Source organism: Rhinolophus hipposideros (assembly GCF_964194185.1).
Source record: "Rhinolophus hipposideros genome assembly, chromosome: 14".
In the NCBI taxonomy this organism is placed as follows: Eukaryota; Metazoa; Chordata; class Mammalia; order Chiroptera; family Rhinolophidae; genus Rhinolophus; species Rhinolophus hipposideros.
In genome coordinates, this window is record NC_138060.1 from 22,373,622 (window position 1) to 22,392,717 (window position 19,096).

Here is a 19,096-nt window from a genome sequence, read left to right on the forward strand (position 1 = left end):
GTGGTGTGCGTAGTGTGTGAGATATGTGTGTAGTGATGTGTGTGGTGTGTGTGGTGTGATGTATGTGTATGTATGTGTGTGTGATTGTGGTATGTGGTGTATGGTGTATGTGTATATGGTGTGTGAATATGTATGTGGTACCTGTGTGTGTGATATGTGTGATATGAGTTTATTGTGTGGTGTGTGTGTGTGTGGTGTGTGTGTGCACGCGTGCGTGTGCTCCCTCCACTGGATCTGCACACCAGTGCAGAGGACTGATGCTAAAAGTCAAAATGGACCAATACATTTAAAAGTGTCAATACTACATCACATAATTAATAGGAGGCAATATGTCATCTGCTTTGAACACAGAGATCTAGTTTGGTAAAGGGTGGACCAGGTGAATTTGTCAGCTGTGATCCTTCTGCCTCTTTAATCTAGATTTAATGAATTCTCAGTGGAACACTGACTAGGGAACCTAGCGATGGCTTTTCATTTTCTAATTCATGTTTGCTCCAAGGCATGGCAATTGTTATATTCTGGGTGTCTTGATATGTGGTAGGGTACTTGTGTTATATAATTAGACCTAGTTTTTAAATCAGGCTTAATTTACCTCCTGGCTGGTCTTGGACAAATCATCTTCTCACCTTTTCCTCCGTTTATGAGACAAAACTATTGTTTACCTTAGGGGCATTCTTAACCTATTTGACATTCAAAGTAAATAGCTTATTAACAGCCCCTTCTTCTCCATGACACAATTATTTACAATAATACTCATGAAATGAAATAATAACTAACAGTAATGATGGGGGAAAGCAAGTGGTAAAATTTGATTGCTTTTAATAAAATTTATGTTTTTAATAAAATTATATAAATAAATAGATGTACAAATAAAAATTACAGTGTAGAATAGGAATACAATAAAATCTAAATACATTATCTTTTCTAAAAAAGGGTAAAATATATCTCCATATTGGTTAGCCTATTGCAGCAACAAATAATGACATCACAGTTTTGAGGCTATAACTTTTGCAAATTTATCAATTATTTTGTAAAAAATTTATCTTCTTTGCCTCTTCATGTTCAATAGACAAGTAGTCAGGTTTATGAATATGTATTTGTTCAAAGTTGATCAAAGAACACTTTTCATTAATTTTATTACTAAATGTTTTCTTTCTCTGAAGAAGCAATAGATAAGCCAATAGGAAAACTCTTGAAGGTAAACATAAGTTTGGCTCAAATTCACGAAATTCCTATTTCATCATAACTTTCAGAAATTGCCATAACATCCATGTTTTTATTTCTTTGGGCTTAGTTTTTCTTTTTTTTTAATTAAAGTTTATTGGGGTGACAACTGTTAGCAAAGTTATATAGATTTCAGGTGTACAATTCTGTATTACATCGTCTCTATATCACATTGTGTGTTCACAACCCAGAGTCAGTTCTCTTTCCATCACCATATATATTTGATCCCCTTTACCCTTATCTACCACCCCTCCCCCCCTTACCCTCTGATAATCACTAGACTATTGTCTGTGTCTATGAGTTTTGTTTCTTCATTTGTTTTTCTTCCTTTGTTGTTTTCAGTATTATATATCACTTATCAGTGAAATCATGTGGTTCTCGACTTTTTCTTTCTGATTTATTTTGCTTAGCCTTATAATCTCAAGATGTATCCATGTTGTCGCAAATGGTACTATTTCATCTTTTCTTACGGCAGAGTAGTATTACATTGTGGGGATTTTGTTTTTCAAATGTCTCCACATTTGGAAAATTTTCCCTAAAATATCTTTGTCAATAAATTTATCATAAATGTCTATGATATATTTTAACATCTTCTGAAGTTTTCTTTTTCTGCAAAATTAGATAAAAATGGTAACTGATACTGGTCACTGACATTTACTCATTGCTTTAGAACTACGGAATCGAAGTATTTAGTGTTATATGTCTTCATCTTTACCATTATGTTATCACTGACTTGCAAAAGTACTGTTTAAATGCAAGAATAGGCAATGCTATAGGGGTCGGAGGCATGACGTATGCCTGAGGTGAGCATGAATAATTCCTGTTATGAACTTATACTTGAAATAAATGTGTGTAATTGAATCCACATGTGTCAGAAGCCAACTGTATAATTTAGGATTCTCTGAGTTCATTTCCATGTAGAATAATATGATGTTGATTAAAGGATAAAGGGTAAAAATGATGTTAATTTGAAGCTTATATATATATTTCAAACTCAACAGTAGCTGAACCAATGATTTTAAACTTACACCAAAGGTCAGGCCAAAATAATCCAACTGCTTATTTTTAGAAATCATTTTCTTTGAAATTACATTTAAAAAAGATTTTTTTTTTTTACATATTGTGTAGGGAAGTTGGCTTCTTTCATGCTGCAACAGAGTTGAGTAGCTGTGATAGAGACAAAAGTCTATAATATTTACTCTCTGGCCCTTTACAGAAAAAGTTTGCCAGCTCCTGACTTAGATCAACAAAATATTTTTGGGAGAAGAGTATTTTTTACCTTCCATTGTTTAGAATTGCTATCATTTGGCTGTAATAAAAAGCACATGACTTTTAGTTGTTTCTGTATGAAAATCCCCTGCAGACAGTGCACCTCTTCTTGCCTGACCATTCCTGCCACCCCCATCTCAGTAAGACTCGGTATACCTATAGTTTTGGTGTGTGATTTTATTGGATGAAAATCATACATGAGTACCAAATAGGGTCTAAGGCACAGGAAACTTTCAATGATTATTAGCGTGCTTACCCTTCCAAGAGCACAACCGTAAAATATAAGGGGAGGTGGCTCAGAAATGAACAGGTAGTAGAATTGGGGATAAAGCGTTGTATGTATGCATGTGCTCATAGCATCCATATGACCTCCTTTACCCCAGAGGGCCAGGCTGAACTGCGTGTGTATTCTAGGGCCCAATGAAATTTCTAGTGCTTCTACTTTCCACGTGGGACTTCGCCTTTTTTGATTGAAGTATAATGTCAATCCCCTATTGATACAACAGCTGTAACTTTTGTCTGAGTGAAGAAAAGGGTTCTTGATTCTCTATACACGGCCACTTTTCTAGTTGCCATTTTTCCTTATGGAATTGTCTTCTTCGCATTTATCTCTTAGAGTAATTCCTGAAGCCCAAGGGTGATTTTCAGAGTCTAGGTCCACATGGCACCCTTAGAAGGTAATGTGGGTTGAATCCCATCACATATGAATATAGCAAATCACTTTAGACATGATTGATCATGTGTATTCCCTTGATTCCCTTCACGTATAACATTGTCAGAAAGGTAGCAAGCAGCCCAGGTCTGATCCGAATTTCTAATGAAGGTATTCGAATGAGACAAAATGTGTACCTTCCCCTCTAAGGAAGGAAATTTCCCAGAGCTAGCTTAATGCTCAGATAATCACAAAGGTGATTGTTTGGTGCAACCTAAGTTAAAACCCATACTCAGTGTTACAAGATTATGTGTGTTTTCTTAATATTTTGCATTAAACATTTTTTTGAGATACGTAATATAGGTTTTTAATAGCTGTATTAGACATCACTAGACAATATTTCAGGTTCACCAGGGTTGCTATTTTTTATTACACAGAATAACAATTTTGTCTTTTTTTAAATTTATTTATTGGGGTGACAATTGTTAATGAAATTACATAATTTCAGGTGTACAATTCTGTATTACATCGTCTATAAATCCCATTGTGTGTTCACCACCCAGAGTCAGTTCTCCTTCCATCACCATATATTTGATCCCCCTTACCCTCATCTCCCTCCCCCACCCCCCTTACCCTCTGGTAACCACTAAACTATTGTCTGTGTCTATGAGTTTTTGTTTCTCATTTGTTTGTCTTGTTTTTGGTTTATATACCACATATCAGTGAAATCATAGGGTTCTCTGCTTTTTCTGTCTGACTTATTTCACTTAGCATTATACTCTCAAGATCCATCCATGTTGTCACAAATGTTCCTATATCATCTTTCCTTAATGCCGAATAGTATTCCATTGTGTATACATACCACAACTTCTTTATCCATTCATCTATCGAAGGACATTTTGGTTGTTTCCATGTCTTGGCCACCATAAACAAAGCTGCAATGAACATTGGAGTACACGTGTCTCTATAGAGAAATGCTTTCAGATTTTTTGGGTAGATACCCAGGAGAGCGATTGCTGGGTCATATGGTAATTCTGTTCGTAATTTCTTGAGGAACCTCCACACTGCGTTCCATAGCGGCTGCACCAGTCTGCATTCCCACCAACAATGTATGAGGGTTCCTTTTTCTCCACAGCCTCTCCAACACTTGTTGCTATTTGTCTTGTTGTTGATGGAACCACAAAAGACCCCGAATAGCCAAAGCAATCTTAAGAAAAAAGAACAATGCTGGAGGTATAACACTGCCTGGCTTTAGCTTGTACTACAGGGCTACAATAATCAAAACAGCATGGTATTGGCAGAAAAACAGACACATAGACCAATGGAATAGAATTGAGAACCCAGAAATAAAACCACATAAATACGGACAGATAATTTTTGACAAAGAAGCTAAAAACATACAATGGAGGAAAGACAGCCTCTTCAATAAATGGTGCTGGGAGAATTGAATAGCCATGTGCAAAAGAATGAGACTGGACTGCTCTCTGTCACCATGTACCAAAATTAATTCAAAATGGATCAAAGACTTAAGCATAAGACCTGACACAATGAACTGCATAGAAGAAAACATAGGTACTAAACTTATGGACCTTGGGTTCAAAGAGCATTTTATGAATTTGACTCCAAAGGCAATGAAAGTAAAAGCTAAAATAAACAAATGGGACTATATGAAACTTAAAAGTTTCTGCACAGCAAAAGAAACCATCGACAAAATAAAGAGGCAACTGACTGAATGGGAGAAGACTTTTGCAAACAGTTCATCCGATAAGGGTCTAATATCCAAAATATACAAGGAACTCATGAAACTCAACAACAAAAAAACAAACAACCCAATTGAAAAATGGGCAGAGGACCTGAAGAGAGATTTGTAAGAGGACTTACAAATGGCATTAAACATTTAACGTCGGTTGATTAGACCATATTTTGTGTAATCACATTTTAAGATATAATTTGACAGTTGTCAGCCCAGTTGATAAAACTGAGGTTCATGTCCTGCTGATTTACTATACTCTGGGTAGAAATCATGTGATGTCTATAAATGTTCCTTGTATCACATTCTTTTCTGGTGGGTGATGCTCTGATTCTAGTCTGGAACTCAGTTTATCAGAAGCAATTGATTTGCAGGCCCAGCTGCTTCAGAAGTATTGGTTTTATTTTTATGCATGAAACATAGTTTTCTCATTAATTTTTATTTCATTTACTCAATTTCAATAATCTTTTCAATATGCAAAGTCAAAGGTGAAAATAATCCCTTATTCTGTGTGTGTGTGTGTGTGTGTGTGTTCGCGTGCGCACATGACCCCAGACATAAAGACTTAAAAACTGGTCACGTTTTATATAATCACTCATGTCTCTTTCTAGGATTTGAGGATATCTGCGTAAGTGTCTCTTCCTCTCTACTCTTTCAAACTTACAAATGGCTAATTACTTTTATATTGAGATCATTAAAGGATTTTATTTATTTATTTTTAATATACTCCATGTTTGAGAATGAAAACTCTTTTATGTCTATCATAAAATCACAATAAAAATAATTATGTCATGAAAGACAAGTACATTTTCAAATATGATGAGATAAAAAGTCATTTTGGTTTAATACTGGCAGCTCCTTCTTAGAACTGAATTTTGGCTTTGTCAGGTACTATTTTGGGTAGATCACTTGGAAGATAGTTGTAGAAGAATCTGTTTTCTAATTCCTAGAGAGGGCTTGCATGCCCTTTAAACCAGCAAGGTTCATGCTTTGGAAGGAAGTGAGTAAGATGATTTTCAGAATAATCCTTTGTCTCTTCTGCAAATGATACACCAAACTGTCTGGAGAAACGTACTGTGTTCCAGTAAATTCTTCAAAATCATAAGCGACTTAAGAACTCAGAAAGTATTGTATCCCCAAACTTGATAGCCCAATTTGTGGCTTGATTTCTTGTGGGAATTCTCTACAGAAAACAGTACGAAGGTGAGCAAGACTTCTCTAATGGCAGACCAGTAAATTGGAAGATGAGGGAATCTACTTAAAATGTCTTGTTTTATCAAAGACCCTTGGAAAACTCAGTGAACTCTTTCCTTCTTACTGTTAATGGTTCAATCAGATTCCTGGGACATGGGAAACAATTATACAAAGCCACCTGCTTCAGTCACATAGTAAAGACCGTGATATAAACAGCATTTTCATTTACTTTTTGTGTTTAAAGAAGCATCAGTTTGCATAAAACCTTAAAGACTCATACTCCACTCCTCAGTGAGGAAGGAGAAGAATTTTCTCTGAGCTTGCGAAAAATGGCGAGGGTGACATATTTCTAAAGCCATTCAATGCAGGATTCATTTGTTTCTGCTTCTTTGCTTTGGGACACATATATTGATAAATAGCAAGATTTCTTTAATAAATACTCAAATTCTTTAAAAATGGCTTTTATTGATATATGTACTCTAAAGTCTTAAGAGAACAATAGTTTGCTGCAGTACTAATATATCTTAACAGAGACACAGAGAGGGAGAGGGGAGAAGCTGCAGAAAAAGACACTGAAAAAATAGGACAATTCTTAAAGTTCAATTTAATTTATCTTTTAGTATGAAGAGGTCACTGTTTCAATGATAGCTAGTCATATTATAGAATTCTAATTTTGATATCCAGCACGACAAGCTTTTATTCAAATTGTTAGGGTTAATCTATGAAATAAATGATTTATCTTGTATTTCTTTACAAAATTGAATTCTATGTATTTAAACATTTCATCAACCATGGAGGGCAAGGCTGAAATCTGAGTACCAAGTTTCCCTTTTTTAGTGACAGGGTGAAGACTCAATTATTTTTCTCCTTTAAAGACACACAAGAAGAGATATTTTGTTTGGAAGGGTTTAGTTAAAATATCCAGCATCAAATCCTGAAATGAAAAGATACTATTATAAAAAAGGTAACAAAATGTTCACTCTTCAGAAGTGATAGCCTCGATGGTCACTGGAGTTATAAGCATTCCATTTATCCTGTTGTATTGATTCATTGACAGAAATGTGATGGAGAGTAAGGGGCAGGAGGTGGGGAAAAGCTCGTCAGGATTCCAGAGGGTTGGTAGGGAAATAGCTCTGGATTGAGGGCCAGCTATTCTCAATTTTTACTCTGGTGCTCTTTAGCTATATAGTGCTGGACAAGTCGACTTAATTTCCAAGCTCCTGTGCCCTCATCTGTAAAACAGACCAGTAACCTCACCTCTCCCCACTTCTTATAGTACTTGGTGGTATTCAAATAAGAATGAAGGAATTAAGAAAGTTTTGGACCAATAAAAGGAATCATTATGGGTGAAAGTTATTACTTTACTGAAAGAACCAATGAAGAATGACATAAATCACTTATTCATTTATTCAGGGAAACTAATACTATATAAATGATTTTTTAAATTACTGTAGCATAGTACTATAAGAAATGCACATACAGGTTACTGGACAATTTACAAAAGTAAGAACATATCTTTAGAACTACTGCCCTAGAAATATAATGGAATAGGTTTTCATATATGTGTTTTCCCACACAGACATGGTATCCTATTATCCACTCATTTTCAAGATTTAAAATGAATCATAAAATAGGTCTGCTCCCTTTCCCCCACACACATCCAAGTGAGAACTGACTAAATGAAAACCATAGTTTGGAAAATCATCCATGTCTTAACTCATGAGTTGACCTCCTGTTTATTTTCCGGGGAGGCAGGGGGATATCCTTACAGAGTTGCTGCTTGGAGATAAGTGACGATTGATTCTGATGGCCGAGGCTGCTCAAGCCACAGGGAATACACTGACTCTAAAAAAATCAGCCAATTTCTCTTGTTCAGGGAAAGGAGCAGCTTGCCTTCCAAAGGCTTCCTGAATCACAGCCCATTCTTGGTTAACCCATTCACGACCTGTCAAGATATCAGCTGTTGAGAACTTGGTGTTTCACGTTGGGATTTTGGTTGTAAGCTAAACTCAGAGCATCAGCAGAGATCATCACAGTTTTGAAGGAGAATTTAAAAGGAGAAAAGTCTTATTCACATATATTCTCATGTAAATGAGTAGGGTGTTTGTATTTTGTGTTGATTTCTATATCCCTAGCAGTTAAAAGAGTGCCAGAGACATGGCAGATATTTAGCAGATACTTTTTGTTGAGTTAATGGCTGGATGTAAAAATGGCAAAGAAAGTAACTTACAGTGTAACGTTCCAACTGAAGAAGTATCAAATCAGGAATGAAAAGCTTAATTTCAAAGCACCAGCTCCCCTGCTACTTTAGTCCATCTCTTCCCCTTTCTAGACCATTTTTACCATCTTCAAAATGGAGGGTTGTACTCACTGTTAATTTCAGTTTTTACGTTCCAAGATCAAGTCAGTTAGAATATACACAGCTCTATTTAAGATTGCTTTAAGCCTCAATGTCCCCCAACGTGGGATGCAAATCCTTCTCAGACCAAATGATGCCACTGAAATGACTGAATATGTTTAACTGAGACTTACTGTCCAAATTTCTTGGCTGAAAGATATGATGGATTAATCCCTTATTGTCATGGGCAGAGAGTGCATGAGTTCTGCTCTCAATGAAAGATGTGGTCCTCACTGGCAGGGCATAAGCAGAAGGTTTCTTACCCAAGCCTATAGTTTCTTGTGGTTTGCTTTACAAAGTCTTATGCAATCCACCCCCAACCCCACCAGCCTGACTAATGCATTTTATTATATTTTGCTGCAGGCAAGCTCATCTCTCCATGCTCCCCAAAATGCTATTTATATGCTGGCTGCAGAGCATCTTCTTGGGGTGCTCATCTGCTTGCTGCCTGCTTTCTCCTGTCCTTTGTCTCTCTTGTTAATCCTTAAAGGAATGTGAATATGTCAAAGATTATGCAGAGAGTTAGTGGCTAAGAAAAATCAAGAATCCGGACTCCTAATTCCAGATTTCCAACAAATGTGCCTCGATCACCACCCCTCCACCCTCCACCACCCCTGGGTGTTCTTTCCCATTTCCATGTGACTATGTATTCTCTTCCATTCTGCCTCCCTCTCCCAGCAAACTATCTTGTCCATAAATCCATGCAGGTGCTGATGAGTCTCTTCTTCCCAGCATCCCTACCGCAGGGGTAATTCCTGGTCTGTCTTCGGTTTTCCTTGAAATTCTTTCACTTTCAGGAGTTTTTTCCCCCTTCTACACTGGGCTGGGAAATCTTTGAAGACAAAGATAAAGTAGAAATGTGTTCAGTTGTAAATCATAGAAAACTGACTACTGGTCAGTTAAATAAGTAGTTTGTCTCCTTGCATATTAGGAAGTCCACAGGTAAATGGTTGCTGGCACTATTTGATTTGCTCAATGACGCATGTCATCAGGGACTCTGGTTCTTTCTGTTTTACCATTTTAATGTTTTTGTTTGTTTGTTTATCATTTTGTTTGTGGCACAAGAGGACAATAAGAGCTCCAGACATCACATCCACAAGGCTGGAGGAAGAGCATTGATAATCTCTCTCTCACTCTCTCTCCCCACAAAAGAACACTTTTTGTTGTTGTTTTGTTTGTTTGTTTTTCCCAGAACTGTCCCCAGGAAGTCCCTACAAGTTTCATAGGTAATGTGGTCATTCTTACTTTGAAAAGAGGCTGGGCAATTGGGGAACAGAATTGACCTCATTGGCTGTGATTAGTGATGGGCTATTTGGGACTGGACACTTCACCACCCTTAGCAAAACCTGGAGTCTATTATCAAAGAAAGAAGAGGGAATGGAGGGTTGGTCAATCTTATCCAAAATGACCTTTCCTGTTTGACCTGTCTCTTCTCTCCACTAAGTATCCTTCTGCTAACACTCTCCACAGATACGAAATGACCCATCTGAGACTGAATTTCTTTGTTAAAGTCATTGGTGATTCCACTAACATGATGTGTTAAGTCCATCTTTTTTCTTTTCTTGTATAACATTTGTCCTGCTCTCTTTGCAATTTGTAAAGTATATGAAGTCAGGAGTGTTATCTTATTATTTAGCATGAGGAAGATGAAAATTGTAGTACTACTCTGCTATTAAATTTGTGATTTGGGTTGAATTACTTAACTTCAGAATGCCTCCACCTCTTGCTGTCCAAATAAGAAGGTTTGCAAACCTAGGTCATAGGATCATAGAGTTGTATGACCACTGAATATGTCAATGATTTAAACCATTTAGAATGGTATCTGGTACATAGACAGAACTCTGATTGCCAGTCCTAGTACTAGAATTAACCATTACTGTTAGACTCTCTGAGCCTCAGTTCCCCCATTTGTAATGGGGAATTGAACGAGGTTATTTCTAAGGCTCCTAGTGCTGTTCTTATGTATTATTCCATTAGAAAAATCCTAGGGAGCAGTTCACATAATGGTGTCTCAATAAATATTTGCTAAATTGAATTGGCTTATCTAAATAATAGACAAAATCATCAGTAGAACTGTATCATGTGTAAGCTCTGACAGAATTGACTTGCAAACTTTAAATGGTTTCCTATTGCTTCTGCTTATTAGATGGAAAAGAATCCATAATCATTTGAGAGAGAAAAGTATTTTTAAAGGAAACAATCTGTACTCTGACTCCAGAGTTCTTCTTGCAGTAACAGATTGCTACCTTCCACAGGTAGACAGAAACCTGACCCGCTTTCAGCTCCAAATCGAGGAGCAAATTGATTTCTGGGATTCAGAAATTCTTTCCATTACCTCAAGGAAAGAATCCACTCAAGCCACGGACAGTGGGCTTTTTTAGTCAAATCTGACATGTCCTGAATGAAGCTGTCCTGTCTGTGACATGCCTCTTCATTTGCAACATTTATAATGATACTGTCCATTTTTCCCCCATGTTTGCTTGCCACAGAAGTGTGAATAATTTGGCAGTGCCACTGCCAACCAGCTCTGTCAAACTCCATTTAATTTTCACATGCAAGTAGAATGTCCCTTGAAAGTTACATTGTTAAGCTCTTGATGTTGAACTGATATTTTCTCGGTATAGGTTGTGCATATACAATGGTGACTAAGTAACATCAGAGATGTAACAGCAGGCAAGCTGAATCCACTGTGAGGGACTAAGCTGGAACCCAAACCATAAAAAGAAAGTTTGCATGCAATAGGGCAGCAGCTTGTGATGAAACTATGGTTACGTGTCAGAGCTCAATGCGGTGTGCTGAGTTACCACCATTGCTGAGAAATAAGCTAACTGATACCTGAACTCCAGGTGTCACGTGCGCATGCGTGTGGACCATTCCATTACTTGCTGAAGGCAAACAAGACCTGCATTATCTTCTCACAATGATGCATTTCAGTTATGACATGCTTGGTCTGACTTGAATGCTTGAGTTGAAGTCATCTGTGTACGATATACATAAATGTTTAATCCCGCTGACTGTTCTTCGGGATCTGAGGCAAATTATGTGACTATCTTTCCACGATGTTACCACTCAAGCTTTCCAAAAGCAGAAGATCAAAACAGCATGTTTATGGCTCATCCTCTGTCTGCCAATCTTCTTTCTTTTCTACATTTTATTTTTATGAACCTGTTCATCCCCATGACGATGTTAATAGCCAATTTCTCTCTTCTGCTGAGTCGTTTGCTTTCACTCACGTGTGAGCAGTTCTCTGTAAGGAGGGGTGAGCATCTTAATTCTGCAATCACCAAACTCCATGCATCAGTTCCCCCAAGGGCACGCTGGGTGAGCCCTAAATCTACACGTGCAGACCGCCCCTTCACTAATCACATCGGCTAATGGAGTTTGCTCTAATTCGTTTAATTACTCAGCTATAATTGAATCCTGATGGGAAGTTGAGGTTCTATCCAGAATTATTCCCCTTCTTCTGTCCAGGAGGTGGTAAAGCAGCCAGTTCTTCTCCCCAGCAGGCACAGGACAGTTTGCAGATGGTTTCATCCCTCCATATTCTGCGATGGTTTCCAGACTGGGAGGAATTATGACAGTGAGACTTGTAGTCACCATTACCCAGGAATCGTTCTCCTGTCTGTCTGTCTGTCTGTCTGTCTGTCTCTCTCTCTCTCTCTCTCTCTCTCCCTCCCTCTCTCCCTCTCTCCTCTCTCCCTCTCTCCCTCTCTCTCTCTCTGCATCATCATAAGTAAGCCTTATAACAAAGCACAATGATCCATCCTAAGAGCTCCCTGAAGTTTGGCTAGAATATGCGTGCATGAATCCTACTTTTACCTGACTGAGCTAGCTACAGCCAATTTGGAGAACCCAGGCAACTCTTTCTCAAAATCTGCTCCTCTGACCACCTGCAGTAGTATCCTGGAGCAGTGGTCTCAAAGTGCGGTGTGCAGAATCCCAGCATTAGCACCACCTGAGAACTAGTTAGAAATGCAAATTCAGATGCATCACCCAAACCCACCAAATAAGAATCTCTTGAAGTGGGACCAGAAATTGTAACAAATCCTGCAACTGAACTAAAGCATGATAAGCACTGATCTAAAGCTCTTTTAAAAATTCAGATTCCCGGGCCTGCTTTACTGCTTACTGAAGAAGAATTCATTAGAGGTAAGACCTGCGGTAGACAGGTAGGTAGGTAGATAGGTAGATTATATAGGTAGGTACATAGTTGTGTGTGTATGTGTGTGTGTGTGTATGTAAATTTATAGTTTGAAATAATTTAGATTTACAGAAGAGTTGCAAAGATAGAATTCTCATATATGCCTCCCTTAGTTACCCCAAATGTTAAACCTTAAATAACCATGTACATTTATCAAAACTGATAAATTAACAATGGGACAATACTATTAACTGAGTTACAGAGTTTATTCAGATTTCACCAGTTTTTACACAAACATCCTTTTTCTCTCCAGCATCTAATTCAGTTTTCCGTTTCTCAGTCTTTTCTCTTGTTTCATGACCTCGATGGTTCTGAGGCGCACAAATAAAGTATTTTGTAGAATATCCCTCAATTTGGATTTTTCTGATTATTTTCTCATGATTAGATGAAGGTTATGGATTTTGGGAAAGAGTAAAACATAAATGGGGTGCCTTTATCATCACATCATTAGATGGGGGGGCATGGAATCAACATGACTTAACAGTAGTGATGTTAACTTAGTGATCTAGTTAGTATTTTAGTGACGGAGTATCTGCCAGATTTCTCCACTGTTAAATTGCTCTCTCACTGGGACATTATGGGTGGATCTGACTCTGACACAAATCCGGAAAACACCCCTATCCAAATAGGAAACCTACTTACTCAGACCAAAACGTGGTGCGATGGCTAAAATAAAGTTACCCATAGCAATGAAAAAAAAACGCTCTCTCTCTCTCTGTCTGTCTGTCTGTCTGTCTAAATATATATACATATATATATATACATATATATACACATATATATGTATATATATATATATATATATATATATATATATACACATATATATAATTCTGTAGAAGAAAGTCACTAAGCGCAGCCTACACTCAAGGAAAGATAGGGGAATTAATCTCCATCTCTTCAGAACAGTATCAGAGAAGTTGTAGACATATGTTAAAAGCACCAGAATAACTAGTAAATATTTTGAGAAAGATACTTTTAAGCTATATACATGTTCACTGTTTCCTTATAGTTTTCCACACTAATTTTAGCATTCATCAGTGGATCTTATGTGCAGCAATTTTTGCTATATAATGTTCTAATGGTAATATTCCATTTTCCTTGTTCCTTCTGCAGTTATTATCTAGAATTTTTCTGTGAGGGAGATTCATTCCTTCTTATGTATGTATGTATATATGTCTTTGTATCAGTGGAATATAAGGGTGTGTTATATTCCTTGAATAATCATTCAGGGCCATAGTTATTTAATTTATTGTTCATATTGTTCTAGCTTTGTTCATCGGATGCTCTTTCAGGTGGCTCCTGTATCCTTTTGACATGCCCCATATTATCTTTTTCCTTTGTGTACCCCTCTCTCTCTCTTTCTCTGTCTCTCTCTGTCTCTCTCTCTCTCTCTCTCTCTCTCTCTCTCTCTCTCTTTCTCCGCCTCTCCAAACATGAGTTTACACCGATATTTCTGATGCTGTTCGGCACCACATGGTTCATTCTAGCCTTACTCTTTTTCTTATGTATAAATTGTTTCTCTAACAGTGATAAACCTGTCATCCATTATCTACAACTCATTTACTGTTTTCTTCAGCTCAAATATGGAAAACAGTTCCAGAATTGCTAACTCATATCCTTGTGAAAAATGTACAGATCAGAGTACCATTTTATGTACAGCTCTTTTTGTCTTTAGCCTTAGAGTTTCGAGTCAAACATTATTTTTAAACATTATTTAGGTCAACCCCTTTCTACTAATCTCTTTCAGTGAAATGTCCTCATACATTTGTTATACAGTTAGATTTCATTTGTCACACTCCAGATTCCATTCTAGGATCCCTTGGTATCCAGCTTGAGTTTTTAAAAGTTGCAAACAGTAAAGTACATTTGTTGTGCTGTGTTGTTCCTAAGGTTTTGACCAGTATGTGGAGTCATGTGTCTAACTCCACGGCACCGTCCAGCACCACTGGGGTAATTTCCATTACCCCAAAACGCCTGTCCACTCCCTTGTAGTCACCTCCTTCTTTCCTCCCAACTCCTGGCATCTACTAATCTAGTTTCTACCCCTGTGGTTTTTGCTTTTTCTAGAATGTCATATGAATAGAAGTTTACGATATATAGTCTTTTTGGTTTGACTTCTTTCACTTATCAAAATGCATTTAGGATTTATTCATGTCCTTTCACAAATCAGTAGTCCCTTTTTGTTGCTGAGGGGTATTCTATTGTGTGGATGTACCACAGTTTATCTATTCATCTTTTAACAGATGTTGTAGCTATTCCCAGTTTTAGTGATTATGAATAAAATTCCTATAAACATTTGTGCATACATTTGCATGAACATGTTTTCAATCCGCATGGATAAATACCTAGGATTGGAAATTCTGCTTGATATGTGAATTCTATATTTAACATTTTGGGATTGTCAAAGTGTTTCCAAAGTGGCTGTATGATTGTGCATTCCCACCAGCCATGAACAAGCATTCCTATTGCTCTACATTTTCTCCAGGATTTGGTATTGTTAGCTTTTTAAAAAATGCTATTTTAATAGGTATGTAGTAGTATATCATTGTGATTTTAATTAGAATTTCCCTAATGATTGATGTTGAGCATCATTTCATGGGTTTATTTGTCATCTCTGTATGTTTTTTTTATAAATGTCTATTCAGATGTTTTATCCATTTTGAGTTTTTTTTCTTTTTATTGCTGAATTTTAAGAGTTCTTTATATATTGGGGATATAAGTCCTTCATTAGATACACGATTTTTACCCAGTATCTGGCTTGTGTCTTCATTTTCTTAATACTATCTTTCATAGAACTTTTACATTTTCATAAAATCTGATTTATCATTTTTTATGTATGTATTGTGCTTTTGTTGTCATATCAAAAACTCATTGCCATTGTGGTTTTTATTTGCATTTCTGTAATGATTAGTGACACTGAGTATTTTTTCTGCTGGCCATCTGTATGTCCTCTTTAGAGAAGTGTCTCTTTATGCTACCTGACATCAAATCACACTACAAGGCATCAGTAATCAAAACAGCATGGTACTGGCATAAAAACAGACACATAGATCAATGGAACAGAATAGAGAGCCTAAAACTAATTCCATGCCTATATGGTCATTTAATCTATGACAATGGAAGCAAGAATTTACATTGGAATAAAGACAGTCTATTTAATAAATGTGGCTGGGAAAACTGGACAGATACATGCAAAAAAATGAAATTGGACCACCTTCTTATGCCTATAATATACAAGAATAAATTCAAAATGGATTAAAGACTTAAATGTAAGACTCTAAACCATGAAATTCCTGGAAGAAAATATAGGAAGTAAACTCTCAGACATTACCCTTAGTAATATTTTTACTGATATGCCTCTTTAGGCAAGGGAAACAAAGGAAAAAATGAACAAATGGGACTATATCAAACTAAAATTTTTTTTTTTCCCAGCAAAGGAAACCATCAACAAAACAAAAAGGTGTCCTACTGAATGGGAGAAGATATTTGCCAATGACACATCTGATGAAAATTTATTTAAAAACTCACACAACTCAACACCAAAAAAAACAAACAACCCAATTAAAAAATAGGTAGATGATATGAAGAGACATGGGGTGCTAGATGGGGACTGGAGTTATCAGGGAGACCACTTCAGGGACAGTGTAGATGCCTGACCACTGCAGTGTACACCTGAAGCTGAATGATATTGAAGGTCAACTGTAATTAACTATATACACACATAGTCACAGGACGTGGAGGACAGCATAGGGAATAGAGTCAATGGAATTGTAACAGCTGTATACGATTTCAGAGGAGTAGTAGATTGGGGGAGGGAGTATATCACTTTGTGAATGGTATAAATGTCTAACTTGCTTTGTACATCTGAAGCTTAAAAAAAAACAGAACAAAAAGAAAGAAAGAAGAAGAAAAACTCATGGTCAAACCTAAGGTTATACAGATTTCCCATTTTCTTCTAAAAGTTTTCTAATTTCATATTTTACAGTTGTCTATCATCCATTTGGAGTTAATTTTTGTATATAGTGTGAGGTATATGTCAAGATTCACTGTTTCTGCATATGGATATCCAACTGAAACAGCATCATTTGTTAAAAGACTATCCTTTCCTCATTGATTGCCTTTCTACCTTTGCCAACAATCAGCTGACTACATTTATATCGGTCTATTTCTGAACCTCTTTCGGTTCCATTGATCTAAGTATCTGTCCTGTTACCAATTCCACACTTTCTTGACTACAGTAGTTTCTCAGTAAGTCTTGAACTTGGGTAGTGTGAGTTCTCCTATCTTGTTCTTTTTCAGTGTTGTTTTGACTATTCTGGTTCCTTTGCTTTTTTCTGTGTAGGTGTTAGAATTCGTTGTTTATATATATTTTTTAAAGCTTGTTGAGATTTTGATTGTAATTGCAGTGAATCTGTAGGTAAAATTGGGGAGACTTTATTTAAATTTTAAAAACATTTCTTTCAGCCATATTTTATGGTTTTCAACATATAGGTCCTATACATATTTTATTAGATTTATACATAACCACCACATTTTTGGTGATATTGTTTTTAGTTTAAAATTCCAATTTTTCATTGCTGATAAATAGGTATATGATTGACTTTTTATTTTGAATATCCCTCAACCTTGTGCTACTCACTTTTTAGTTCTGGGGGCAGTTTTAGTTTAGTTTAGTTCTGGGGCAGTTTTTTTTGTTTTGTTTTGTTTTGTTTTGTTTGGAGGGGGAGGGTTCTACATAGACAATAGTGTCATTTACATATAGAGACACTTTTACTTTTTTCCTTTGCAACCTGTATGCCTTTTATTTCTTTTGCTTGCTTTCCCCATTCCTCTGACAACGATGTCCACTGCAGTGTTGAATAGGAGTGGTGAAAGGATAATCTCGCCTTATGGTTTCTCACTATTAAGCATGATGCTTGTAGGCTTTCTGTAGATGCCTATTATTAAGCTAAGGAAGTTCTCCTCTAATCTAAGTTTACAGTTTTTATCATGAATGGGTACTGAATTTGGTTAAGTGTTTTTTTTTTTTTTTCTGTATGGAGATGATCACATATTTTTTTTATTATTTAGTCTGATAATATGTAAATTATGATTAATTTTCAAATAATGACTCAGTATTGCATTCCTTGGATGAAATCCACTTGGTTCTGATGTATTATCCTTTTTTATGTATTGCTGGATCTGTTTTGTCACATTTTTTTGTAAGGATTTTTGCAAGTATTCTCTTGAATTGTATTGGTCTTTCTTTTTCTTTCTTTTCTTCTTTTTTCTTTTTTTTGTAATATCTTGGTCTGATTTGTGTATTAGGGTAATACTGATTTTATGAAATGAGTTATTTCCTCTCCTCTTCTATTTTCTGGAAGAGATTGTGGAGATTGCATTTTATTTCTTCATTAACTGTTTGGTAGAATTCATGTGAAAACATCTGAGCCTGAATATTTCATTTATGATTTTTTTTAACTGTGAATTTGGTATTTTGAATATATATATAGGATTAATTAATTTTCAAATAATTAATAGGATTATTTAGGGTACCTATTCTTTATTCAGTTTTGGTGCTCTGTGTCTTTCAAGGAAGTTTTCCATTTTATATAAGTTGCTGAATTAATTAGCATAAAGTTGTTTATAGTATTTTGTTCTTTCTCGTATTTCTTGAATTAGAAGCTTAAGTTGCTGATTTTGGATTTCTTTTTTTCTAATATAAACATTTAATGATATGTGTTTCCCTCTGAACACCACTTAAGCTGTAATCTATGCATTTTAATATGTTTCACTTTCATTTTCATTTAGTTAGAAATATTTTTTAAATTTTCCTTGGTACTTCCACTTTGATCCAAGCACCCATTTAGAATCCTGGAACCAGGAGCGATGATTAAGCAAAAGCTGGAGCTGTGAGAGTATATCAGTTGCTTAGTAAACTGCTGCATATTTCCCTGTCTTGACATTCCTAATGTCAATTATATGGTAACAGCTCTGAGAAGTCTGGAGTAAATGAATTTATTTTTTGATTTAATCTCCTCTTCTAGCATAAAATGGGTAATGCTAAGTATCTTACAAAGTTTTAAAGATGAAATGCCATACATAAAACACTTAATTGTGCCTTGGGCACATAGTACATGGTCAATAAAAATTTGTTACTATGATTTATAATAGTTGTTGGTGGTATTGTTGTCATTGTTTTATTGTTAGATTTATTTCATTGGTTCTGAGCTTTAAAAGTTGGTATGGGTTTGAAAGGGGAAAAAGAAAATCCTGGGAATGCAAACTCTGTATGTCACAGAGATAAACATAAGCTTTATCTGTTCCGAATTATTATTGCTATTATTATTATTATTAGTGTAATTTATTTATTGCAGCTTTATTGTAGTGTGTTGCATTCATTTTAAAGATCTCCCATCCATTTTG

The 19,096-nt window shown here is 36.1% G+C and overlaps 1 protein-coding gene across 10 annotated transcripts in view; it reads left to right on the plus strand.

Moving 5' to 3' along the window:
• GRM7 (glutamate metabotropic receptor 7) overlaps positions 1-19,096 on the plus strand; it is an 822,860-nt gene that overhangs the window by 383,160 nt on the left and 420,604 nt on the right. The window lies entirely within an intron of this gene.